We start from the raw sequence: 27318 nt of genomic DNA on the forward strand, positions 1-27318 counted from the left end.
TCGTTAAACCCCTCAAGTGAGAGAATGTCAAGTGAGAGAGAGAGAGAGAGAGAGTAATGTCAATGTTCGTAAACTGGAAAAAAAGGCATATTAGTCATTTTTATTCTTGCGTTAGCATTTGGAATAATTTACAATGAAGCAAAAATAGAAGATAACCACGAAAGCCTACTTTTAATTGGTGAAGAAGACAAGGAATATGGAAACGGCATAGGCGCATATGTAATGAACCAATGAGTGTAGGTTACTTTTATTAAGGCATATAGGCTATGCGATCAAGAATCCCCTCAATGTATTAGCTTAGGCCTAAGCGTGAGGACATGACAGTGAAGACAAACATAGGTCTATATGTGAGGACATGACAGTGAAGACATAGGCCTATACATGAGGACATAACAGTGAAGACAAACATAGGCCTATACATGATAACATGACAGTGAAGACAAACATAGGCCTATGCGTGAGGACATGACAGTGAAGACAAACATAGGTCTATATGTGAGGACATGACAGTGAAGACAAACATAGGCCTATGCGTGAGGACATGACAGTGAAGACAGACATAGGCCTATGCGTGAGGACATGACAGTGAAGACAAACATAGGTCTATATGTGAGGACATGACAGTGAAGACAGACATAGGCCTATGCGTGAGGACATGACAGTGAAGACAAACATAGGTCTATATGTGAGGACATGACAGTGAAGACAAACATAGGCCTATGCGTGAGGACATGACAGTGAAGACAAATATAGGTTTATATGTGAGGACATGACAGTGAAGACAAACATAGGCCTATATGTAACGAACAACGCGCCGAAGATGATGAAAAAACAGGAAGTACAGATTGTTCTCACTTAGGCCTAGGCCTATTTGAGAAGAGGGGTACCAGAGAAGATCAAAATAAGAACAATAAAAAACTACGACTCTGTGACTATATGAGATTGGACGCTACAACATACTACGCCTACATGCGTCATCAGTGTCTGCCAAAGTTCCAGTACTTTGTCAGTCGTTTCGTGTCCTTTGCTCTTATCTTAAGGGACTATACAATGCACGATGATGAAGATAGACAGGTCGCATTTATCCTAAATGATTATCTCAGATCATATCCGTCCTGCTCTTCAGATGAAGGAATCAAATGTAATCGTTTTTAATCTCGTTTCTTCTGGATGTCCAGAGATCTGAAAATGAGGGTAAAACACTCAATGACGTCATAAGGACTTAAAGTAAAGAAAGTCTAATAATATTTGAATCTGTACAGCACTTTTTTTTTTTTAACTGTCTTTGTTTATTTTTAATGTTTGTGTTAGTTTTCTTTGTGGGTATGGTAATTTGTGGTTGTGTACCTATGAAATATTCAGATTTTTTCTTTTAAAAGTCTGAGACTTGACTCGAAAAATCATCCGGAAAGGTTAAAGGAATTGGAATATTATGGGTCTAATACGTGTGTCAATCTATCACATCAGTAATAATAATAATAATAATAATAATAATAATAATAATAATAATAATAATAATAATAATAATAATAAACTTCTCCCTGCCAAAGTTCAGCAAAACTCTTGTAAAAAAAAAAAAAGAAAACCCATGATGACAATATACTGTCAGTTAAGAACAAGAAAAGTGACCATCTTTATATTTTCCAGTCTCGTCATTTCTGACCACCGGATTAAAAAGATACACCGTCATAAATGTATGTTCTGAATATACCTTTCTCCGCCTCTATACTTCTGCCTCTCGGACTCAAGTCCAGCACACGAGTTCTTATTCCCTTGTCTCAAACATCGACCCTGACCCTCTCCACGTCAGAGAGAGAGAGAGAGAGAGAGAGAGAGAGAGAGAGAGAGAGAGAGAGAGAGAGAGAATGGTACGCATCATTTACAGTAGCTATGTGTGTGTGTGAGAGAGAGAGAGAGAGAGAGAGAGAGAGAGAGAGAGAGAATGGACGAGAGAGAGAGAGAGAGAGAGAGAGAACGTTTCATTTACAACAGAAAGAAAAGGCAAAGTTTTCATAGAGAGAGAGAGAGAGAGAGAGAGAGAGAGAGAGAGAGAGAGAGAGAGAGAGAGAAAGTACGCATCATTTTAGCTATGTGTGAGAGAGAGAGAGAGAGAACGTTTCATTTTACAACATCCAGAAAAAGCAAAGAGAGAGAGAGAGAGAGAGAGAGAGAGAGAGAGAGAGAGAGAGAGAGAGAGAGAATGTTTCATTTACAACAAGGAGAGAAAGCAGTCGCTTCACATGGTTATAAAACAGAGAGAGAGAGAGAGAGAGAGTACGTTTAATTGACAACAAAGAAAGTAGCGTTTTCATATGGTTTGAAAAAACAAAGAGAGAGAGAGAGAGAGAGAGAGAGAGAGAGAGAGAGAGAGAGAGAGAGAGAGAGAGAAAACAACATTTTCATTTGGTTTTAAGAACAAAGATGCTTTTCAATAGTTTTTTATTTGATGACAAACAAAGAGTACGGCAGGCCACCTCGTAGTTTAAAACATTGCACTGACACTCGGCTCTATAACTTCACTTTCCCTGTAGATTTAAACTCATATTACTTTCCTTCTTCAGACTTTGTCCTCTATGCCTTCAGAGGGAGATCTTCCAAATCTGAAATGCAATGAGTATATGATGGGAACAAAAGCTCAATAGTATCACCTACGTCACTGCAAGAGTCCAAACTCGTCTTGAATAAGCCCCAAGTGGATTGCCTTCGTATGTCCTCTCACTACTAATCTAGTTCAGCTCTCTTCACTTTTGGAAGGTTTTCATCAGCCTATGTTCATATTCATTATCGGTTATTATACCGCGCATCTCGTGTCTTGATTTCGAAAGCTATTTTTAATTACTGGACTACTTATTTATTCATCAGTAACCTACTGATCTTGTGTTCAGTTTCAACTACATTTACTTCATCCACTGGATAATAACAGGTATCAATATTTATTTCCTGTGTTATAAATCGTTTACTGGTAATGCACTACACGTTCAAGTTTCACATTATATTGAGAAAAGAAAGAAAATGCGGAGAAACATAATGTATGCTACAGCACATTTTGCCGTCATTTTGGAGGGACAGGTGTGCTAATTACAGGATGAGTCTTCGGTGACCTCAGCCTCCGCCAAGACGAAGCAAATTCTCCCAAAAGGTTACTTTAACACCTGTCCTAAGATCGAATCACCTGTTATACCAGTGCAGTTTTTTCTTTTTTGTAGCCTTGGTGACAAATGAACAGACAAGCAAACCGATTTAAAATTTCATATGTATCCACTGTCAAATTTCGGAATCGTATTATGGCTCAAAATCGAATCACCTGTTATTCTGGTGAAATGTTTTTGTTTTTGTAGTCTTGGTGAAAAACTGACTGACAAACAAACGTATTTAAATTTTTCGTATATATTCCAGTTTCAAATTTTGGAATGCTTATTTGGCCCCTCCTAGGCCCTGGGGACCTTATTTGTGCCATTTTAATTTACACCACTTCAGGATGATTGACAAACTGTATCCCTGCTCTTTTGGAGAAGAAGATTTTGAAATAGTTTTCCTGTATATTCCTATGTACACGTTTGAAACCCTACTGCGGCCCCCTAAGGTTCTTGAGTGTTACATTATGAACAATCTTCAATGTACATTACAAAAGTAAGTTTTCGTGTAAGTCGTCATTGTGTCCCAGTAATTCTTGAAAAAGAGTTTAAATAGCCAAACTCTGACATCATACATCATTATTTTTTAATTATCTCTTCTTGGAAGGGATCAGGGATCTTTAAAAATCAATGTTTGTAAGTCCCTTTACCCAAGGATGCTTTGAACCAAATGTTGTCTGACATTGATTTAGTGGTTCAAGAGAAGAAAATGCTAATAAAAAGGTCGTTGTTTATATTTATATATATATATATATATATATATATATATATATATATATATATATATATATATATATATATATATATATATATATATATAATTTATAAATATATATATATATACATGTGTCTCCAATATATATATAAAATAAATATCATAATTTGAATGTGATTCTGTTGGTGTGTTTACATGCAATTGTCAGATATCTGATATTACACACGCAAAGGTTACTATCATCATCTGCCAGCCTGACGTCAGAGCGCGGTTCTGAGAAAACAGACATAGCGAGTAACATGGCTTATCACGAAGAAGACGCGAACTGATATGTGGATACGTCAAAATCTGAGTCTGAATACACTCCTCGCTTATCAGCATGAATAGGCTGTAAAGACCTGGTTGTTAAAATAAGGAAAAACTGGAGATGTTTGAAGACTGGAGTAGCCTGGCCTGAGAAGAAACTTGTATTTTTGATTCAACACTTACGACACCTTTATTCACAAGAATCGTTATAGTAAACCTCAATAAAATCTTATTATTCGATTGTAACGTGTAACAAAGAATGAATGTACACACTCAGAAATATGAGTGACATCATTTAAAAAGATTTCGGTTAAATTCCTATCATAACATTTGAGTGGTTTTTCAGAAAAAAACTTGTTCTTTAGTTCTTTAGAGAGGAAGGAAGATTTTGCTATTTGGAAGAAAGGATCTCTCTCTCTCTCTCTCTCTCTCTCTCTCTCTCTCTCTCTCTCTCTCTCTCTCTCTCTCTCTCTCTCTCTCAAGAGGAAGAAGAAGAAATCGATCGACCGGCCAATGATTGCACCATATATCGAAAACGGTCCAAGTTACAGTTATACTTCTTTAGACTGGTTTTTTCTTTTTTTAATTGTATGCGTAGACTGAGCTTTGTTTAGGAGAGACTGTCATATGTTAATTCTAAGAAATACTGAAAAATAACAATTTTGTAGCACACGATGCTCTTGGACCTATCCTTCTTTTCCATTTTTGGTTCCAATTTGACGGATCTATTGTAACTGCTTTTTTTTTTTACTTTTTCTAAATCCTCACATACATTTTCATTTACAGTGTTAAGTTTGAATTTACACTTTCATCAAAATAATATGCTTATCCTTTACGTCACAAGGTCAGACAGTCGGTGGATAAACTTTCATCAGACCTCAATATTGCGCTTCAGACTCAGGTGAGCTACAAAAAAAAAAAAAAAAATGTGAAGACGAGAGAATGAAAAGATCTCCAAAGCTTTGATGCAGTAGGAATGGAACAGCCACCGAACAAGGCAAATATCAACTTCAGAATGTTATACTTTTCTCATTTATTCACTCTTTGTTGGTGGTTGAAATAATTTAGCTTTTGTTCGTCTCTGCAACTTTTGTGGAAGGTACACCATATATACTGTAGAGGCCCACGTCACAGCCTCATCTTAAATTACAACAGAGATGGAGGGGACAGGGAACCTTATGTCCTCATCTAGCCCAGGCCGATGGAAGTATGAATACCCACTGCATTCGAACACCTATATATATATATATATATATATATATATATATATATATATATATATATATATATATATATATATATATATATATATATATATATATATATATATATATATATATATACTGTATATATATATATATATATATATATATATATATATATATATATATATATATATATATATATATATATATATATATATATATGTATATGTACATGTACTGTATATATGTGTGTGTGTGTGTGTGTGGCAGAAACGTTTATAAAATACTCCAACAGAAGGAAGACGAACCATTATGAATACCATTAGGCCCATCCTCCTGACCGAAAACTTCCGCGTGGCTACAGATCGAAGCCCGTGACGTCATCCATATAGATCATGAAGGTGGTATCTATTTTGGCTTTCACGGAGCCCTGGGTAGGGTAGGGTTGGGTAGGGTAGGGTAGGGGGCAGCCCCTTCCCCAAAATCAATGTTTAGCGTCTGACATCGGTCATTGGGAATCTGTGCGAAAGATTGAATTGAGAAAAACAGATCAGTGTTGTCAAGTTTAGATTTACCCTGTTCGGTGGCTGTCTCATTTTCACTACCACAAAGCTTTGGAATTCTCTTACTTCTTCCGTTTCCTTGCTTACTTACATCTATTTTTGTTGTTGTTGTTTCCAAGAGGCCTGGTCTTGATGAGGCCACTGAACTAAATAAACATAAGAAAAGGGTTGGCTTCACCCTCATTCAAGTAAAATGGAGGGAATACTGACTGGGTCTCTTTCCAGAAAAGCCGTAAAGCCTATATAAATCCACACTTGTATCCTGTAGCCTCTCTGTAAAGTCAGTATGAAGTTAAACTCATGAAAATGACTGAAGCCTTGGAAAGAGTTGTGTCCTTGTGTATAGCACACGACTATGAACGTAAGAGGCTGGTGCACACTCATTTGAACCAGTTTTCTTTTACTACTCTTTGATGGACTGATTATGAGGTTTAGGCCTTTAGGCCATCGCTGGTTTTATTATAAAATACAATGCATTCCCATTCTCTTATCTTTATTATTTCAATCATTACTTAGCTTCAACAAGCCAAAATAATGACAGGATAATTTCTTAAGCTTCAACAAGCCAAAATAATGAAAGGATAATTTCTTAAACAAAACGCAGTACAGAGGTTTATCACAACACACAAGAAAGTAACAAATAAATATTAATAGTGAAAAAATAACCATATATATGTGCAAAAAAAATAACTGTTGACAAATGGTCTCTCTCTCTCTCTCCCAGTGGTGACGTTGATACCTGTAACAGAAGAAATGACAGGTTGAAAAGATGTCACGTCGTGTGACTCACTCGCCACAGAGGTTAGCCTACAGGATACTCAAGCCTTAGGCACTGTTTATATAGGTATAGGCTATTCTCAACTAGAAAGTATAAGAACACCCATGCAATATATATATATATATATATATATATATATATATATATATATATATATATATATTCATACATACATACATACATACATGCATACATGCGCCGCAGTCAAACAATTTTATTTAAAACTGAGAGAAGAAATTCATTCCCATTATTTTTTTTTTCACAAATTTGTCTGGCACAGTTTTGCGACCTTTCCAATTTTTTCAAGGAATCCCTTTCGCGTTCCCAACGTAAGCGTTAGTAAAAGATCTATGAATCGCCCTTTGATGGACTCACAAGGGGGGGGAGAGTACTGTAACAACAGCAGATCACGAAAGGGCACCTGATCTGAAGTTTGGTGCGAAATGTTTGCCTGCCTCGACATATGGAAACAAAAGTGTTTCTTCCTATTCATGTTTTGTCGTACAGAATCCCGTTTGTCTCAGAGTATTCCTGTTTTGCCCAACAGATTCCTGTCGTTCCTCTATTCTACAGTCAGATTTAGGGTCCTTGTCAAGTACAGTCTTCGTTGCTAATACTATCATTTTGTCTGGTTCAGGATAAAATTATCTGCAATCTTCAGTCTGGGGCAGCCATTCATCGCCTGAACTATCAAGATCTGACCCCGACCTCTCTCTCTCTCTCTCTCTCTCTCTCTCTCTCTCTCTCTCTCTCTCTCTCTCTCTCTCTCTCTCTCAGTAATATAAATGCATGTGGTAATGCAAAAACCTCGTTACGTACTTAAAAGATACCTTTACTTAAGTTGAACCTTTCTAATAATTTTCAGATTTAAAATTGCAAATTTTAAATTAATAAACGATGTACTTTCAAAGCAGAGCCCAAATACTCTCCAACTGTACCAAAGCCCCTTAATTACACACAAGTTACTGACTAGAAACACAGTAACATTTATACACACACAAAACGTGGTATTCTTTAATAAGGGAGTGTGGTGTTTCCTCCCCCATGTCAAATCCAAGCAATTCAAGTAGAGGTAAGCATCTAACAAAATTTAATCTGCCTTTATTATTTTTTTATTCTTTACATCAATAGATCTTAATGTTCCTTACATATTCTCTAGTATTGTTTTCTGTTTTTTCCTTGTTTTTATGTATTTCACTAATAATTATAATAATAACAACCGTATTAAACGAAACCTTCACATAAGTAAGAGAAAATCAATTAATTTCGGACCGAAAGCCACAAACTATATCGAGTTAGCCTAGGCCTACGACGCATCCTTAAATAATTGGGCCGAGAGGCTTCGAATCAGATAACAAAGATGCGACGTGGTCGAAGGACCATAAAAGCCATTTGCTGAAACATGAAAGGCCTCTGGGCGACGCCAGATCGATCTGAACCGTTCAATCAGAGAGCCACCTTGAAGGTCACCGAAAACATAAAAGCCTCGAGTCATTGACCATCAGATAATCAATTTGCCCCTCTCTCTCTCTCTCTCTCTCTCTCTCTCTCTCTCTCTCTCTCTCTCTCTCTCTGTCGAGACTCACGCCAGATATCGAACTGCTGCTTAGGGAAGAGAGAGAGAGAGAGAGAGAGAGAGAGAGAGAGAGAGAGAAATCAGACTGTGATATCGGTGACATCCATGTTGTTTCTCTCTTTCTTGTACATCAAGTGGCCGCGAGCGCGCTCATCTCTCAAATGAGTGCACTAGCGTTCGATTCCCTAACCGGATGAGAGAAAGAATGGTATTGACTGCTTTGGATCACAAACGAGAGAGAGAGAGAGAGAGAGAGAGAGAGAGAGAGAGAGAGAGAGAGAGAGAGAGAGAGAAAGTTAAGTATACCTTAGTTTAACCAGACCAATGAGCTGATTAACAGCTCTCCTAGGGCTGGCCCGAAGGATTAGACTTATTTCACGTGGCTAAGAACCAACTGGTTACCTAGCAACTGGACCTACAGCTTATTGTGGAATCCGAACCACATTATACCGAGAAATGAATTTCTATCACCAGAAATACATTCCTCTAATTCTTCACTGGCTGGCCGGAGACTCGAACTCGGGCCTAGCAGAGTGCTTAGCCGACAACTCTACAGACTCATCCAACGAGGAACTAGAAAGAGAGAGAGAGAGAGAGAGAGAGAGAGAGAGAGAGAGAGAGAGAGAGAGAGATGATAATAATAAAAAAAAAAAAAACATAAGGGTCTCGACGAGAACCAATCCTCGAAACAATTCATCAGTCAGTACTTCAGCCGATAGGCTTATTATCTCTCTCTCTCTCTCTCTCTCTCTCTCTCTCTCTCTCTCTCTCTCTCTCTCTCTCTCTCTCTCTCTCATTGGCCTAAGCGCCTGAGTTCGAGCCTCACACAGGTCGCCATCGTTAACAATGTCAATAGCGCCAAGACCTAAAAGGACCCTATTGTGGGAGTTACGATGTCATATCATCTCTGTTACAAATCTGGGCCGCAATTTCGTCCCCTTCCACCCCCCGGGGGGCGGCTATTATTATTCATATGTTTGTTTTTGTTGTTTCGACCAGCTTTGATATCCCCCCGTGGAGTGATCAGTCAAAAGGGCTTCCGCAGATTGGTCGCCGGCACAAAGTTGCACAAATGGGTATTACATGACAGACAGACAGACAGATAGAGAGAAAGACAGTAACAAAACACTCACACATCGTTAGACTGGACAAGAAATGCGAGGAAATACACTGGTATGTACATATATAGTACATATGTAGGTAGAAACAAAAATGTACATATATAGTACATATGTAAGTAGAAACAAACATATATAATATATATATATATATATATATATATATATATATATATATATATATATATATATATATACATACACACACACACATACTGTCCGTTGAGGGAACCAGTGGTTTTCGAAATATAACGCTGTAAAATTCATCTTCTTAGGGGTTTTTAACGGCAACCTTTATTATATATATATATATATATATATATATATATATATATATATATATATATATATATATATATATATATATATATATATATATACATAATTGTGTGTTTACATATATACAGTATGTATATATTCTGTGTAAATATACATATATTATATATATATATATATATATATATATATATATATATATATATATATATATATATATATATAATTTACGTATATGTATGTATATAGCCTATACAATATATACATGCAAATATATGTAAAGATATTTATTATGTATATACACACATATATGTGTGTATATATATATATATATATATATATATATATATATATATATATATATATATATATATATATATATATATATATATATATATATATATATGTATATATATGGGGAGGTGAATCGTATTAGTTGAATGGGAATTGATGAAAAGGGAGATCAAATATGTTTACCTAAATTCTTTGCAAATATCTGTGGCAGTAAACGAACTAAATGGTTGAGAGTTGTGGTGGATATATGTAGAGTAAAGATACGTAATGAGTGGTAATAAGGATAGCACAGGAAATCTGATATAAAATAGTGTCTTGATCTTGAAATAGTTTGGTCATGTGGAGAGAACGGACGAAGAGAGGTAGGTGATGAGAGTGTACAGCTCTTTCGGAACTGTTACGAGGAAAGACGCGGACCAGAAGGCATAGGAAGTATGAGAAAGGAAGGTTCTTACTATCAAGGAACTGAGTGGCTGCGTGTCAGGCAAAACTTTACAAGCGCGATGCCTTTTGTATAAATGTAAGCAGCGGATAAAATTGCTAAATATTCCTCCACAGGGGGTTCATCTACAATTCCCAATTATTAATGAAAATGGAAATGAAATCAACGCGTGTGAGTTCTCTTTCTGAAGCAACCCTGTTAGGAATAAAGCTTAATGATAAATATATTTATACATTTTTATATATATATATATATATATATATATATATATATATATATATATATATTTATTAGTTATTGATATAAATATAAATATAGATATATATATATATGTATATTTATATATATACATGTATGTGTGTGTAAACTTCTACCAAAGAATCATAAAAAATCTCTCTCTCTCTCTCTCTCTCTCTCTCTCTCTCTCTCTCTCTCTCTCTCTCTCTCTCTCTCTCTCTCTCTCTATATATATATATATATATATATATATATATATATATATATATATATATATATATTCTCTGATATATATATATATATATATATATATATATATATATATATATATATACTGTATATAATATACTGTCTGCAAAACAACCATAACATATATCCCAGACATCCCCAGAAAGCATTTAAAAAATCAAGACAAGAACAATCGACGGCATCAAACCACACACCAGATCATCCATTCTCATTAACTCCGTCGAAAGTTAGTTCATTAACTACACAGAAATCATAAAAATTCCTATAAATAATCCTTGTAACATAAATCTGTCTGAGGAAAAGCCACGATAAAAAAGGGGGAATAAAAAGTGACAGACCTTTGACGTCAGAGTGATGTAACAGAGACCTTCCCATTTTTTTCTTTTTATTCTATACAAGATTATTTACGCAAGCGCATGTTATGTATGTAGGCTATATGTGTATATATATAATATATATATATGTATATATATACTTATCTATATATATACATATCTACATATAAACATACAAATACATTACATAGCTATATATATATATATATATATATATATATATATATATATATATATATATATATATATATATATATATATATATATTTGAAAGGGGGTGAAGATGCTAGCCCAACCATCTTCATCTCGCTGACAACAATCCGCCACAGTCGATTAAACGACAGGTGCATCATTAAAATGGGCCCAAGTCATTTCTACCCCGTTGGATCAATTTCGAGCCGTTTTGCAGGGCACCCTACTCTTAGAACTACATCCCAAGACAACTCTGGAATCCTGAATGACCTCCTGATTTCTACCATCTTGAATTCATCACTTTCTTAGCTACCTCATTTACATCCCCATTACTCACTTCGACAGGCAGCCTCAAAATTATACTAATTCTCTCCACCTCTTGTATCACCCTGGCCCCATTCTCTCTCTCTCTCTCTCTCTCTCTCTCTCTCTCTCTCTCTCTCTCTCTCTCTCTCTCTCTCTCTCTCTCTCTCTCTCTCTTAACATTCAACAAACCTTCAGATTACTCACTCCAAAGACCCAGGTCACCATTGTTTATACATCATCTCTTCATTTGCATCTTTTATTCTGCGATCTGTTTGTTCAAGCACCCTCCCCACCTCTGCCTTTGCTGCCTTACAGAATAACTCGTTCTCCTCACTAAAGTACATCGTTTGAACCACAACTCTTGTTTTACTAGGGTACTTATCTCGTTTCCTCTCTCACTGTGACCTTGGCTACTGCATTCATTTTCTTGTACAGCCTACCTGTACAAGGTCTTACTCTTGTCAGGCAACGGTACCTCAAACAGACTCTCATTTTATCGCTACAAAAAATCACATGAATGAGTGGAAGTGCGTGAGAGGCACCCTAGTGGTATTGGTTGATGACCATTCTCCAGGCAGAGGCTTTGGAAGTTGCATGCACTGGAGGTTCATCCTTGCTTCGACTGCTGAAGAATGAATGCGGATGACATGGATTATTAATGAGTGAATCGCTAACTAATAAATAACCCTTGACTATGACTTGCAAAGCATCTACCCCAGTTGCACATATATTACCAGGGAAGGACAAATGACCACACTCCAGAACTCCGCAGAAGAAACGATAAGTCTGCACACCATTCCCATTACGAGAGAGAGAGAGAGAGAGTTTTGAATCATCAGGCCATATGCCAGCAACCCGTAACATGGAGAGAGAGAGAGAGAGAGAGAGAGAGAGAGAGAGAGAGAGAGAGAGAGAGAGAGAGAGAGAGACAATGACCGCAAACACAGGAAGTACACATGGGTTGCAAGCAATTGTGGAAATGACCGTACAACGAGCTACACACACACACACACACACATCATCCCTTACACATACGACAAGCGCGGTTCCAAGAATTACTTAGGACTTGCAAGGGAAATGCTATTGAAATTGCCGGTCACAGAAAAAAAAAGAATGAATCTCTATTGAAACAGTAACTGCAATACGGGGGAATTTACGAAACCTTTCAACTGGAATAAATAACCAATTGAAATTCACGTGTCTTATGATTTCTGAATGAAATTAGATGGTAATGATGATAAGCTGCACATCTGATCTTGTAGAGAGAGAGAGAGAGAGAGAGAGAGAGAGAGAGAGAGAGAGAGAGAGAGAGAGAGAGAGAGAGAGAAATTCACTGTGAATAAGGATACGTGTCATATGAATTCTGAGTAAAATTAGGGGCAATGTTGATATACTGCACATCTGATCTTAGAAAGAGAGAGAGAGAGAGAGAGAGAGAGAGAGAGAGAGAGAGAGAGAGAGAGAGAGAGAGAGAGAGAGAGATTGAAATTCACTGTGAATATCGAGGATACGTGTCTTACGACTTCTGAGTAAAATTAGGGGCAATGTTTATATGCTGCGCATCTAATCTGTGTGTGTGTGTGTGTGTGTGTGTGTGTGTGTGTGTGTGTGTGTGTGTGTGTGTGTGTGAGAGAGAGAGAGAGAGAGAGAGAGAGAGAGAGAGAGAGAGAGAGAAAATCTTAAATCTTGTCAGCTTAAAACAACAAGCGATAGTTTCATCTTTACATACTCAGACAGGTCCATTCACTCTCTCTTTCTCTATCTCTCACAGGTACACATTTACAAAAATGTAATCCACCTCGAAGACAATTCCCAAACAACACGTAACCGTTACTGTTAACGTGTATATAGCGTGTCAGGAGGCCATGCTCTCTCTCTCTCTTTCAAGAACTCCTTCCTTCCTCGTATCGAATTTATGAGAAGGCGTGCACTCTTCGCTAGTATCACCGCATGACGTCAAATATACGAGCGGCTGTCGACGAGAGAAGCATGTAACGCTACTGACAAGCACAAGGTAACGTAACTCAGAAGACCCGCGTTGTCAAGTGACTCCAGCCACATTATCGGTTTCGTCAGCCCGAGAGAGAGAGAGAGAGAGAGAGAGAGAGAGAGAGAGAGAGAGAGAGAGAGAGAGAGAGAAACTTCCAACGGAGTGTGAAGTAAGGCTCTGGGCATTTTTATGTCTTATAAGTTTCTTCAGCTAGGCTACACTTCTCCTATTGTCAAAATGATCGTTGAATTGGTTTGACAAAATCGCGGTTACATTTCTGGACGGTCTCAGAGCTCGCTTGGATTCGTTTGTTGGCTGAATGTGAGGTGGAAATTGGAGCAAGGTATTAGTCGTCAAGAAGTTGGAAAAAAAAAAAACAAGTAGAAAGAGATTAATAAGCACGAATGAAAATTAAAGTCTGAAAGCAACGCGGCTGGTGTCGAAAGTTGTGGAAAAGAACCTTCACTACTATTTCTTGTTCCACAATGCACCATATACACATACAGATAAACAGACACAAACATACATTATATACATATACTGTATATATATATGTATATAATGTATGTATGTATGTATATATATAATGTATGTTTGTTTGCGTGTGTATATATGTATGTATGTATGTATGTATGTATGTATGTATGTATGTATATGTGTGTATATTATATATATACAGGCTATATACATATATATATATATATATATATATATACCAAACACTATTTGGGACCTAGCATTGGTAAAAGAACCTCCATTGAATTAGCAATAGTCTTAAAGGTGTCCAACGCCTTCACAAAAGCATGGCATTCCTGATGCAACACACCAGCCTGCATGTACATCCAGTAAATAAAGAGTTAAGCTAAGAAACCTCAATTTAATAATAATGACGTTTATTAATTACCAAAGCCGTTTGGGGAATTGGCACCCAAGAGAATGGGTGGGGTCTAGGAAAAGGAAACCTCTTTTTCCAGAACGTATATAAGATGATGATGATGGATTTCCAAAATTGGGTATATACCAGTTCTGCCTTTGTATAAATAGCAAACCTATCTTAATTTTATCTCAAGCTGTAAAAGGAGAGAGAATTAACAACAACAAAAAGCAGATAACGGCTAATGCACTTCGTGCCCCACCAAATATTAGGTCAAAATTGGGTCACAGGAGGGCTTCTTATAACTGCGTCGAAACCTGTGATGGTTTGCCAAGTAACAGCTGACAAGTTGTTTATTATTATTATATATTATTATTATTATTATTATTATTATTATTATTATTATTGTTATTATTATTATTATTATTATTATTATTATTCACAATACAATCACGATCATCGAATGTGCCAAAATGAAAACCAAGCATACTGAAGCAAATCAGACACATCCCCAGCGTCAGCAAACCAGAATACAAAGTAACACAGTCACGATCAGCGGCCAGCCAAGAAATACCACATAAATTCGGGCTAGGAGGTCATAGGCTAAGCCGGCTTACAGTAGCATTGTAGTCTCTGATGTGCACGAGGACTGATGAAGCACAAGTCGCACTGACTTCGAAAGTGTGCCGTAACCGAGGCCAAACTTTCGAAGGAGAGTCCACGAAGACGGCCGACGGGGTCTGGCCAGAGACAACAGACAGAACAGCTGGTCTGCATTTCTACGAGCTCCTCTTTACGGCCGCAGTGTTATTGTTGCTGGCACTGCATACTAAATAGGCCAAGTCGATTCACATGCGACTGCTTGCTTGCAAGTGCACATGCGGACTATGCTCAAGCAACTCTGAAGATTTGATTTCGGAGCCTTCAAGAAATAATACCAAGACCAGCAGAACTTCGAAGGTTCATCTGGTTCGTTTCATCGGCTATGCAACGCTCGGGTCAGCCATTGCTTGGCTGGTTCTTCTTCTGCTGCTGGTCTCTGGATCAGTGTAGTTCGGCGATGTTTGGTCTGATCAGTACTTGGGTGGGTGATCCAACGAGTGCCTTTCGCCACTGGCACATAAACTCCCATGAATAGCTGTTCAGAAACTTTCAAAAACCTTAGGAGTTGCGTGAGTGGCAACGTACCACAACCCGGCCAGTTGTTATTATTATTATTATTATTATTATTATTATTATTATTATTATTATTATTATTATTATTATTATTAATTCCAAGTTAACACTCAAACTGTTAATGTCTATGGGGTGTAAAGTTGGCCTACTTTAGATATAATATGATTCTTGATTAAACCATAAGACCAGAGTTGGATGTAACCAGTTCGTAAAAGTATTCAAGATGTACTTAAATCCGTAACGAAAACAATCAAATATCAGTTTTACTGTGAAAAAGACAAAAAACAAAGAAAAACATCAATGTGATTCACGTACCAATAAAATAAAAAAAAAATCCAAAACAAATCAAAGACATATTGACAGAAAACAAACAGATAAGATAATGTGAACGGCCAACAAAAATTTCTTCCACTGCACTCTATGTACAGTATCCCATTGGACATGCCTTCTTAAAGGAATAGGCTGTATCATACGGTGAAATACCGTGCAGAGAAGGAACAAAGACACCCTCTTCTGCACTGATTCGACACTGTGAAGTTTGATTTATGTCAGTGCCAGCGAAACTATTGAGAAGAAAGTGGGGGAAGAAAGTGCCCAGAACAAGCCTATCTGGAGACAGAGGGTTACTGACTCGATGTACAGTCGGCGAAGGGAACAGAACAGAGTATATATGCGTTTTACGAAGCATTCACTCGTTCATTCTTCAGACATCCCCCAACGCATCCATGTGTTAAATAATTCACAAACCCACAACAACACACTCCTCTCTCATTATTTTTTATTCAGTCCTTTACTGCAGATATCCGTAAGTTCACCTCAGCATCCTCATTTCTGCCCCGTCACACATCTCTTGTATCCTGGAGGTCCTCAGAACAATACCGCAGTGCCAAACTGGCCCTCTCACTTGTGTTGGAAGAATTTCTTTCTGGCATCTTCGAGCACCACATTTTGGTAAACATCAGTTCACGATGTGCATGCCAAGTGGTTCTGCATACCTTCAAGTCCCATCAAACAAACAGTAAGCTTAACCCACCGGTTACCCTGGTGGAATAATCAATATGTTTATAACACCTTCGACGCCACTGAGAGGCACAAACAAAGCCTAGTATGGAAAAAACCAGTTTTTTCTTCATTTTTCTATTCTTTCAAAATCATAAGTCATTTTTGAGCAGACACTGAGGACAGCTACAACCCAAAATCCTTATCTCAAGTCTGAGAAGCAAAGGATGTTAAATGATATAGAGGAAACAGGAAGAAATGAGAGAATTCAAAGCCCGGCGAGACTTAAATCATCAAAAACTCCTTCATGCTCGGATCGAAGACCTCGTGACCCACTCCTAATACCAAAAGAAATGCTTTGACCTTACTTAACTTTTAACGCGGGAGGAGGAGGGGGTTAGGGTGAGGGGGTAGTACGGATGGGTGGGTGGGGAAGGGGGAGGAGGGGTCAGAGAAGAAGTTCGGGCTGCGGCCGAAAAGCGCATGTAAGACTTCACTTGTTTAAAGTGACAAGCAAAAAGAGAGAGAGAGAGAGAGAGAGAGAGAGAGAGAGAGAGAGAGAGAGAGAGAGAGAGAGAGTTGGTGAGGGGGGAGAGGAGAAGCAGCGCTCAATGTGAGACGACCTGTGGCGCTTGTCGATTGAGAACGTCAGTCAGAGTTGCATAAAAAAAATCTGCATGCTCATTTATACAAGCTATTAATATACCTAGCATTACATTATTATTAGCTGTCATCATCTACAAGATATGCCATTAACTAGCTAAACATAATTAAAAAAAATTAAAAAACAACAGACTATGGTCATATATCAAATCAGAATAGATTAAAAATGAATCCGTTAGTAGTAGCGAGGGCAACGAGAGAGTAATCCCTATTTTCAGCGTGATTAGTGAGAGAATCAGCCCTATTTTCGGGGAAGGTATTGAAAGTCAACCCTATTTTCAGAGAGAGCATTGAGAGAGCAATCCCCTATTCTCTGCCTGGCCACTGAGAGGGTAATCCCCTATTTTCTGAGAGAGCAATCCCTATTCTCAGCCAGGACACTGTGAGAGTTAATCCCCATTTTCAGCGAGATTACTGAAAGTGTCATCCCTATTTTCAAGGAAGGTACTGAGAGTCATCCCCTATTTTTAGGAAAGGTACTGAAAGAATCATCCCCTATTTTCAGTGAAGGCTCTGAGAGAGTAATCTATTTTCAGCGAGGGCACTGAGAGAGCAATTCCCTATTCTCACCCAGGCAACTGAGAGTAATCCCTTATTTTCAGCAAAGGCTTTGAGAGAATCATCCGCAATTTTTAAGGAAGGTGCTGAGAGAGTCATCCCCTGTTTTCAGCAAAGGCTCTGAGAGAGTAATCCCCATTTACAGCGAGGGCATTGACAGAGCAATCCTCTGTTCTCAGCCAGGACACTGAGAGAGTAATCCCCCATTTTCAGCGAGGGTACCGAGATAGTCATCCCATATTTTCAGAGAGGGCACTGAGAGTAATCACCTATTTTCAGAGAGGGTACCTGAAAGAGTAATCCCTATTTTCAGAGAGGGTACCTAAAAGAGTAATCCCTGTTTTCAGAGAGGGTACCTGAAAGAGTAATCCCTATTTTCAGAGGGTACGTGAAAGAGTAATTCCCTACTTTCAGCAATGGTACTGAGTAATCCCCTATTTTCAACAACGGTACTGGGTGAGTAATCCGCTATATTCAGCGAGGGCATTGAGAGTAATATCCCTATTTTCAGCAAGGGCATTGAGAGAATAATCCCCTATTTTCAACAAGGGCACTGAGGGAGTAATCCCTATTTTCAGCGAGGGTACTATGAAAGTAACCCCCTATTTTCAGCCATGGCACTGAGAGAGCAATCCCTATTTTCAGCTAGGGTGCTGTGAAAGTAATCCTCTATTTTCAGCCAGGGCGTTGAGAGATCCATATTTTCAGCGAGGGTGCTGTAAAAGTAACCCCCTATTTTCAGCCAGGGCACTGAGAGAGCAATCCCTATATTCAGCGAGGGCGCTATGAAAGTAATCCCCTATTTTCAGCCAGGGCGTTGAGAGAACAATGCACATTTTCGGCGAGGGTGCTGTAAAAGTAATCCCTATTTTCAGCCAGGGCATTGAGAGAGCAATCCATATTTTCAGCGAGGGTACTCTGAAAGTAATCCCCTATTTTCAGCCAGGGCGTTGAGAGAGCAATCCATATTTTCAGCGAGGGTACTCTGAAGGTAATCCCCTATTTTCAGCCAGGGCGTTGAGAGAGCAATCCATATTTTCAGCGAGGGTGCTGTAAAAGTAATCCCTATTTTCAGCCAGGGCATTGAGAGAGCAATCCCTATTTTCAGCGAGGGTACTCTGAAAGTAATCCCCTATTTTCAGCCACGGCGTTGAGAGAGCAATCCATATTTTCAGCGAGGGTACTCTGAAAGTAATCCCCTATTGTCAGCCAGGGCACTGAGAGAGCAATCCATATTTTCAGCGAGGTGCTGTAAAAGTAATCCCCTATTTTCAGCCAGAGCATTGAGAGAGCAATCCCAATTTTCAGCGAGGGTGCTGTGAAAGTAATCCCCTACTTTCAGTGAGGGGCTTCATCAATGCCCCTAACACCCTTATAATAACCCCTTGTATCCATATTCATGGCACCTTCCCGAGGATACAGGTAGCCAGGGACGAGATGGACAACAGTCGTGCTCTGACAATCATTTCCGGCTAATGAGAACTCCACTCACTCACATAAATACACAAGACGGATTTACATTAGTTTCCCCTCTTTGTGTATATTTTCTTTCCTGGGGCTATCATTAACATATATATATTTATGTTGGAGAGTGTGAGAGGGGGTTGTATTGTGAATCTGATTCGACATTTCCCCTTCGCCTTCATTATCCTGGCTTTGCTCATCTCATCTGATTATTTGCGTTACGTATATCGTATACTCAAGCTTGTTTATTGACTCAACTGGTTGTTTTCCTGTGTAATGCATTACATTTTTCTTCGTTTTTCTTGCTTCCTATTTTAAGGGCAGATTAATCACAACTTCTTATAATAATAATAATAATAATAATAATAATAATAATAATAATAATAATAAAAATAATATGGTTGAAAGAAATAACCGTAAAATTGATTAGGAGTAAAAATTATGAAAAACAATTAATTATAGTTTCTGTATAAATTGGCAATAAAAGTAAATATTTACAAAAGAAATAGCGAGGAGCGAGAAAGTACTGCTTGCACCCTCAAGCACGGGTAGTAACAGTTAGGCTTTTGTGGAAATAGTCTCAACACTTGGCAATTTTTTTTCTATACTAGTAAACGCAAATACCAAGAGCCATTTTTAACTTACATAAGAAAAACATACTTATTCCACTTTTCGTAGCAGAAAAAATCAGTAAGACAAAATCAGAGTATAAATCTATAATGTAATAAACAAAACGAATAAATAAATGAAAAGTCAATGCGTCAGGCGGATCTTGGCACCCAAGGTGTTGCCTTCACAATGTCTTCCATTTTTGGAAAGACATGTCGCTAGGCAATTGATTGTTTTGTGTGCGTTCGTGCGCGTCTGAATCCGTCCTTGCGATAGGGAATGGCGCAATCAGCATACCAAACATTTCTCCTACAGTTCATTCAATTGTCCAAACTAAATGAGAGAGAGAGAGAGAGAGAGAGAGAGAGAGAGAGAGAGAGAGAGAGAGAGAGAGACATCCTAACAGAGGTACCGTTTAACGAGGATATGGTTTGAGAAAAATAGGCCTAAACGAGCACTCGCAAGAGCAAGAGAGAGAGAGAGAGAGAGAGAGAGAGAGAGAGAGAGAGAGAGAGAGTCTACATCCTAAGAGAGGTACCGTTTAACCAAGAGAAGGGGGTTTGAAAATATAAGCCTAAACGAGCATTCACAAGAGACAGAGAGAGCAGTGTTTAGGCCTACGAAAACCACCAAACAAAGATATCAAACCGCTGGATGGCGAAGTTTACTTTAAAATAAGTTTTCAGATATAAATCAATTAAAAAGCAAACAACAAATCAAATAATAAATGTACAACATTTGAAACGAGTTACAAATACTGAACAAGAATTAAGAAATGTACAACAACGAGAGAGAGAGAGAGAGAGAGAGAGAGAGAGAGAGAGAGAGAGAGAGAGAGAGAGAGAACATAAGAAGTATACGAGTAGTTGTGTGTATGTAATGACCACCAACTAACACAGAAAAAAAAAATGCTAGCAATAATTAGTAATGCAAAGCCATGTCCACTAAGAGTCCCTTAACAGAAAGCATTGTCTCATCAATTGTTTGTTTCAGTAAATGTCCAGTAAAACATAGAGCCATAATTTATATATATATATATAATTAGTTATTATAATCACTTTAACACGTGATTCATTACCAGACATCACCACAGGTGAAAAAATAAAGAGTGGGGTGTAGGTCCTCATCGATTTCGACTTTATTAAGCAGCCATTGGCGAATGACTGATACATAAGTTAAGTATATCTTAGTTTAACCACACCACGGAGTTGATTAACAGCTCTGCTAGGGCTGGCCCGAAGGATTAGACTTATTTTACGTGGCTAAGAACCAACTGGTTACCTAGCAGCGGGACCTACAGCTTATTGTGGAATCCGAACCACATTATATATACCGAGAAACGAATTTCTGTCACCAGAAATAAATTCCTCTTATTCTTCACTGGCCGGTCGGAGATTCGAACTCGCAGCCAGCAGAGTGCTAGGAGAGAACGGAACCCACTCGCCCAACGAAGAACTATAACGTTGGAAATCACAATATACCTGTACATACTACAGGGCCATTACTGACGAACATACACATCCGTTTGAGACTTCGGATCCACCACTGACAGGTGCCAAAAGGGGGAGTGGCGACAAAAATCATTAGGGCTAGGTAGAAATCACGATAGGCTAATTACCGAAGGGATAATGCCGACAAACATATAGACCGTTGGAGGCTACAAACCCACACCTGACTGGTGTCAGGGGGGAGGGACGAAAAAACTCAATAGTACTACTGTTCCCGTCCTGTCCTTACAAATATGATAAGCCTTTTTCCATACATCTCTGCGGCCTTCCTTAAAATTCAGACGTGTTGCAAAGTTCTTTTGAAACTGTGGGATCAAGTTTATACATGCCTTGACAAATATTCATATCAAGGCCATAACTTTCTTTTATAAAGCTAGATTCAATGATATTCCTTTCCAGTGTATTATGTATATACATATATAAATATATAAACATATATGTTTGTGTAATAGCCACAATCTCTCAACATCTCGACTTCCTCTCACTTTTACCGAATACGCCTATTATTACACGCCCATATCCGAGAGTGTGAGAACAAAGTGGGTCCTCGCTGAACTCGTGGTGAAAGGTGAAAGCATATTTGTTTACTTTTCTCCAGAAAGTAGGCTTATCAACCTAAAAAAAACAAGACGCTAGAAAGTCGAAAGTTATGAGGTCACTGAAGCTTAAAATATATATATATCGTATAGCCTATCTGGTAAAAGTGATAATATATATATATATATATATATATATATATATATATATATATATATATATATATATATATATATATATATATATATACAATTGTTCTATGCATTAGTACAGTTACTAACAGGAGAATGAGGTCCTGTTAGTAATATTATATAAATATATATATAAATATATATATATATATATATATATATATATATATATATATATATATATATATATATATATATATATATATATATAGAGAGAGAGAGAGATCTTGAGGTTTTGTTAGCAGGGTTCTTACAGCACTAATATGAGGTCCCACAGTTCAAACCCAAGTCAGCAGAGTAACTGGACACATTTCCAGAAGACTTCCTATGCCTATGCCTCTCTTGACCTGAGCAGAGAATGATTTAACTGACAGTTGCACAACACAAGTAGGCTAAGGTGCAGATGGGGTCAAGAAAATGTTATGTGACTGGCAATGTCATCCCTAAACACTTTAGGTGCTTGCCTACCCCTTCAGACAAAGACAAACCGACATAGACAATTTCCTTATAACACCAAAGCACCAAAGTGCGTCTCTTGGCCTATGCATTAAATATACCCAGTACTTCCTCTACTGTAGTGGGTCACAACTGGCACGCAAAGGTGATGAAACTAACAAATTCATCTCAATATTATATATATAAATAAACAAATATATATATTAGTGTAGGCCTGTGCCATTAGCTTAGCACGTAACATGACTGTGGCTGTGATCTGCCTTAATTTTCTTTCAGTCACTTCCTAATTGAGAAATGCTCGTTAGTGAATATATGTGATGGTACGTTTAATCAAGAATACGTAACTGACTGTGCCTTAAATCATGAGTATATTAGTGCTGCTTCTACTTAATCAAAATTTGCAAAGCATTTATCCCTCGAATTCAGAAGCAAACATAGAATTTACCGGCAGCACCAGTAGGCTATCTATCAGCAACCCTGTTGCATCTGTCCAACAAACATGACTTACACTTGCATCGAGAATCCAATGATAATCCAATAATTTCATGGGGAAAAATATATAGTTTCCTCATAATACGCGTGATTTCATAATATCAGGGGCGAGAGAATCTTGGTAAGTTCGACAGCAAAACAGATTCTGTACAAATTCCTAAAATGTCAACCGTAAGCTGGGCTGTATCCATCCGTTTAACGTTACATCGCAGCCCATACTTCTATATTGGCTAATATAAATCTTTATCAGCTCATTAACTATGAACACCGCATCCGCAAAACCAATTTAAAGCCGTACTGAACAGCTTAAAACTCCGATATGAATGAAATCCGCTGTAAGAAGGCCGAATGCATCCATGTTCCCCTCACTTGCAGACAACAGTTGGTGTCTGAAATCTATCGTGCTTTTAATATAACGATTTGCTCTTTTTACTCATCAGCCACTCTTTCATTTGTGTACCAAGGTATCCGAGACGAAAGCAGAATCTATAACGCAGAGGAATATCGTTTCGAATGTCCAGAATACTCGGATTTTTGCGAAGGAAACCCAAAATAATGAAGTCACTCGTCCACTGTGACGTCACAGCATGTTTGTAAACAATAGCGAGAGGAGATAGCAACAGTACTCGATGCTATCTCTGTGAAACGTTTTATATGCATTTTCTACGAAGACTTAGTTCGTTCTGTGGAGTAGAAATTTAAAAACAAAACCATCGCTTAAAGATGTCAAACGCCACACGTGAATGAGAGAAAAAGAAGAAGTGAACAACCTACCTCATGGATGATGAATCGGACCCTTTTTTTTTACTCCAACATAGAAAGCTTCAGTCCGTATTTCACAAAGCGAGATAAGATGAAGAAGAACGCTGTCTTCAGGAAAGCATTAGATTGTTTTAGCGAGAGTAAACTGTTTTGTCTGATGAGTCACAACACCTTTTCACACAAAAGATCGTTTCGAGAATGACAACATCCCCACAGAACCCCGAAACGGGAAGGAATCACCAGCGACCAGCCCACCACCTCCTCTCTCTCTCACACACACGTAAAAGAATCGATAAGCACTCGATCGGGGCTGCCCTCGTGCCCGATAAATGGCCAATATCTCTGCACCCGACACGCATTCACCTTTCATTTACATGCGATTTCCCCTCGCCCGGTAATTGAATCTCTCTCTGATTTAGGGCGTTGTGTGACGGTGGTATCAGTCGACGGCGGCTGACGAGAGAGGTATCACCACTCACAAGGACAAGGCGAGACTGAAGCAATAACAATTGGCAAGGCCGCCGCTAGGGTGTGGGACGAACGGGTCCGGTTGCCATGTGTTGCTAAGCCCGAATGCCAGATACCTCCCGCGGGCAGAACCCTCGCCGTAAACTTGCCCCTCAAATTAAATCTTATTATTTTATCCAGAATAGTCTTTTGTCGTTTTAATTTACAAGTCACTGAAGAGCTAGAAAACAATTTTTTATATATTAAATGTCAGCTCAGGCGTACACGGATTAGGAATTGAACTGCGATGTAAAAAAAAAAAGTGATTTGCAGGAGATAAACTGTCCCGTCCTCCTGGACAGAGGATACATTCCAGCGTTTTGTTCTAAATAGTTTGTTTGTCTAATTACAAAGTCATTGAAGTTGCGAGAACCTAATGCGGAAAACGATAGACTTCTCTTTTTAAACAAATTAAAATATTCAAACAGTGACTAAATCCAAATTAGTGGTTAGTACGAGAAGAGGAAAGAGTCACATATATTGTCATAAGTAATTTCTTTGTCTGTAATTACAAACCATCAGTAGGCTGATAGTTCATAGTAGCTTAGAGTATATCAAAGACTTCTTCAAATAAAAAAAAGATATTTGAACGCAGCCAAATAGTCGCGTATACAAGTTACATGATTGTTCCGTGCCCATCCAAAGAAAAGGACAAAAAAAAAAAAAGTGGTAAAAACAAGACTGCGTCCAAGGTGATTCATTGTTACACAGATGAATAGCGAAACGTTGCCAATTTCGGCACGGAACTTCCGTAGAATGGCTGAAAGAAAAAATCCGTTGATGGAGACTTCTGATGAGAAATATTAGGCAGCGTCTCTCGTACTCTTGTGAGGACATGAGAGTGGGGATAGAACTGGACAATGGAGGACAAAGATTTGGGACAATGACTGAAGACAATCGAAGGTTCTGTAGTAAGATAAGATGTTTGTGGAGGCTATTGAGGTTCAGATTTCCATTATATTTGATGTAAGAAAAATATAGATAAATGACAGAAATATTCAGGTCATTTTTTTTTTGTTGCATCTTACTCATAAATAGATCAAGTACTTATACAATTCTACATTTTATTTATTAATATTTTATGATAATCAAACGTAGAGCTCATTACCCAAAATTTTAATATATATTAAAATTAATATTAATGAAAATGTCCAGTCTTCCATGGTACAGGATACTAGGCAAGAAATCCAAATAATGAATGCTGAATTAGGAATACATGAGACAATTCGGCAGGTTACGGTACTGTCCAAATAAACCTGTAAATTGCATATTTATGTAAACGTCTTGTCAGACAGCCGCTAATAATTCATCAGACTCTGTAAAGTCCGGATATTTGACCTTGAAAATACTGGGCGTCACGTGTTTTGCGGTCATTGCTTCCAGCTTACGAATGCAGTAAAATATGTTGATACATTTCTTATCAGTATGGTAAAAATAGCTATAGTTATTATTATTAAACTGATTTTTTATTATAATTTCAACAAAAAATATTGTTAAGTGAATTTTTACCCACCGGTCCTCAGCAGGTCTGGCTGCAGCCCACAACAGTTAACTACCTAATTCACTGCTTTGGTTAACAGAACCACAAGGTATTTTACAGCAGACTGGTTGATACTGGAAGGTGAAACGTATGCCAAAATCTGTTTTAGCTAAAATGTGCAACGACATCCTACTTTGTCAAGACTCTCTAAAATAAATTATTGTGGGAGACATGCCATTCGGTACACCGAAGGCGGCACTTCCTGTCGGTGGGACTACAAGCACCAGTATTTCTTTGCCTCGGTTTCTTTGCGAAACTGTTTCTCTGGCTGTGTTGCAGAGTTAAAGGCTTGTTCAACAGCACACAGGAAAGTCAATGCGTTTGAAGTTTCAAGACATCTTAAAGAAGAGGTTAGCTGTTCTCCCGTATCTTTAACACTCCACTGACAACCTTGAATCCAGATTTTGAGAATGAAATGAAAAACTTCTCAACACCAAGATTCTAACCCTGGATCAGGATTTTTCGTGGGTAAGGAGAACACTAGTATAATCCATAAATATTAAATAGTTTCCTGGTTCCTCTCGGTAGCTTGAAGTAACATTCATATGCCTTTAACACTTTTGTGAAACCCGTAGGGGTGTAGTGTGCCGTCAGTGCACCTCACGTGGTGCTCTGTAGGCATTACTTAAGGTTCTTTGCAGTGCCCCTTCGGCCTCTAGGTCCAACCCCTTTCATTCCTTTTAATGCACCTCCGTTCAATTCTCTCTCTTCCATCTTAATTTCCATCCCCTCCTAACAATTGTTTCATGGTGCAACTGCGAGGTTTTCCTCCTGTTACACCTTTCAAACATTTTTACTCTCAGTTTCCCTTTCAGAGCTGAATGACCTCATAAGTCCCAGGGCTTGGCCTTCGGGTTAAATTTTATAGTCCATTCCACCACTTTCGTGAAGAGGTTTACTTGACGAACTCATAGTTGACGCTGTTTCCAAAAAGCAAAATAGTTTCAGCGTCTAATTCTTAAGTTCATAAATGGACCTTTTTTTTAACGGATAAGGAGGCATTAAGCATCAATAAAGTTTCAGCGCCGCGGTCAAAGTTGCTTTCTGCCGTCATTAAACTGAAACGGATGGGCGAATTCGAATATAGGGGATATTCTAAGATACGATGCTCATTCTTTATCCGCAATCGATAACTATGTGTGTCTTCCCTTCGGCTTTTAACGCACAAGGATTGGTTGAAATTGGTCTAAAAGAGTTGAAACTCGTTCGAGCAGATCTGCTGTGGTTCGGTCTGTCCGGCCGAGGATGCGTTCTGGTAACATTTAG

General features: G+C 38.1%; 1 protein-coding gene and 1 long non-coding RNA gene across 10 annotated transcripts in view; one reads left to right on the forward strand and one right to left on the reverse strand.

Moving 5' to 3' along the window:
* Positions 1-24536, reverse strand: part of RhoBTB (Rho-related BTB domain containing) — a 137388-nt gene extending 112852 nt beyond the window's left edge. For 7 of the 9 annotated variants that reach the window (XM_067101456.1, XM_067101454.1, XM_067101453.1 and 4 more), the window contains exon 1: positions 24018-24501. The gene's annotated coding sequence lies outside the window, so the exon portion shown is untranslated. Of the gene's footprint in view, positions 1-24017 lie in introns of all 9 variants that reach the window. The other 2 variants (XM_067101447.1, XM_067101446.1) reach the window with 2 other exon arrangements.
* The window catches only part of LOC136836938 (uncharacterized), a 235111-nt gene that overhangs the window by 137127 nt on the left and 70666 nt on the right, over positions 1-27318 (forward strand). The gene's annotated exons all lie outside the window — the stretch shown is intronic.

This window comes from Macrobrachium rosenbergii, chromosome 57 (genome assembly GCF_040412425.1).
Source record: "Macrobrachium rosenbergii isolate ZJJX-2024 chromosome 57, ASM4041242v1, whole genome shotgun sequence".
In the NCBI taxonomy this organism is placed as follows: domain Eukaryota; kingdom Metazoa; phylum Arthropoda; class Malacostraca; order Decapoda; family Palaemonidae; genus Macrobrachium; species Macrobrachium rosenbergii.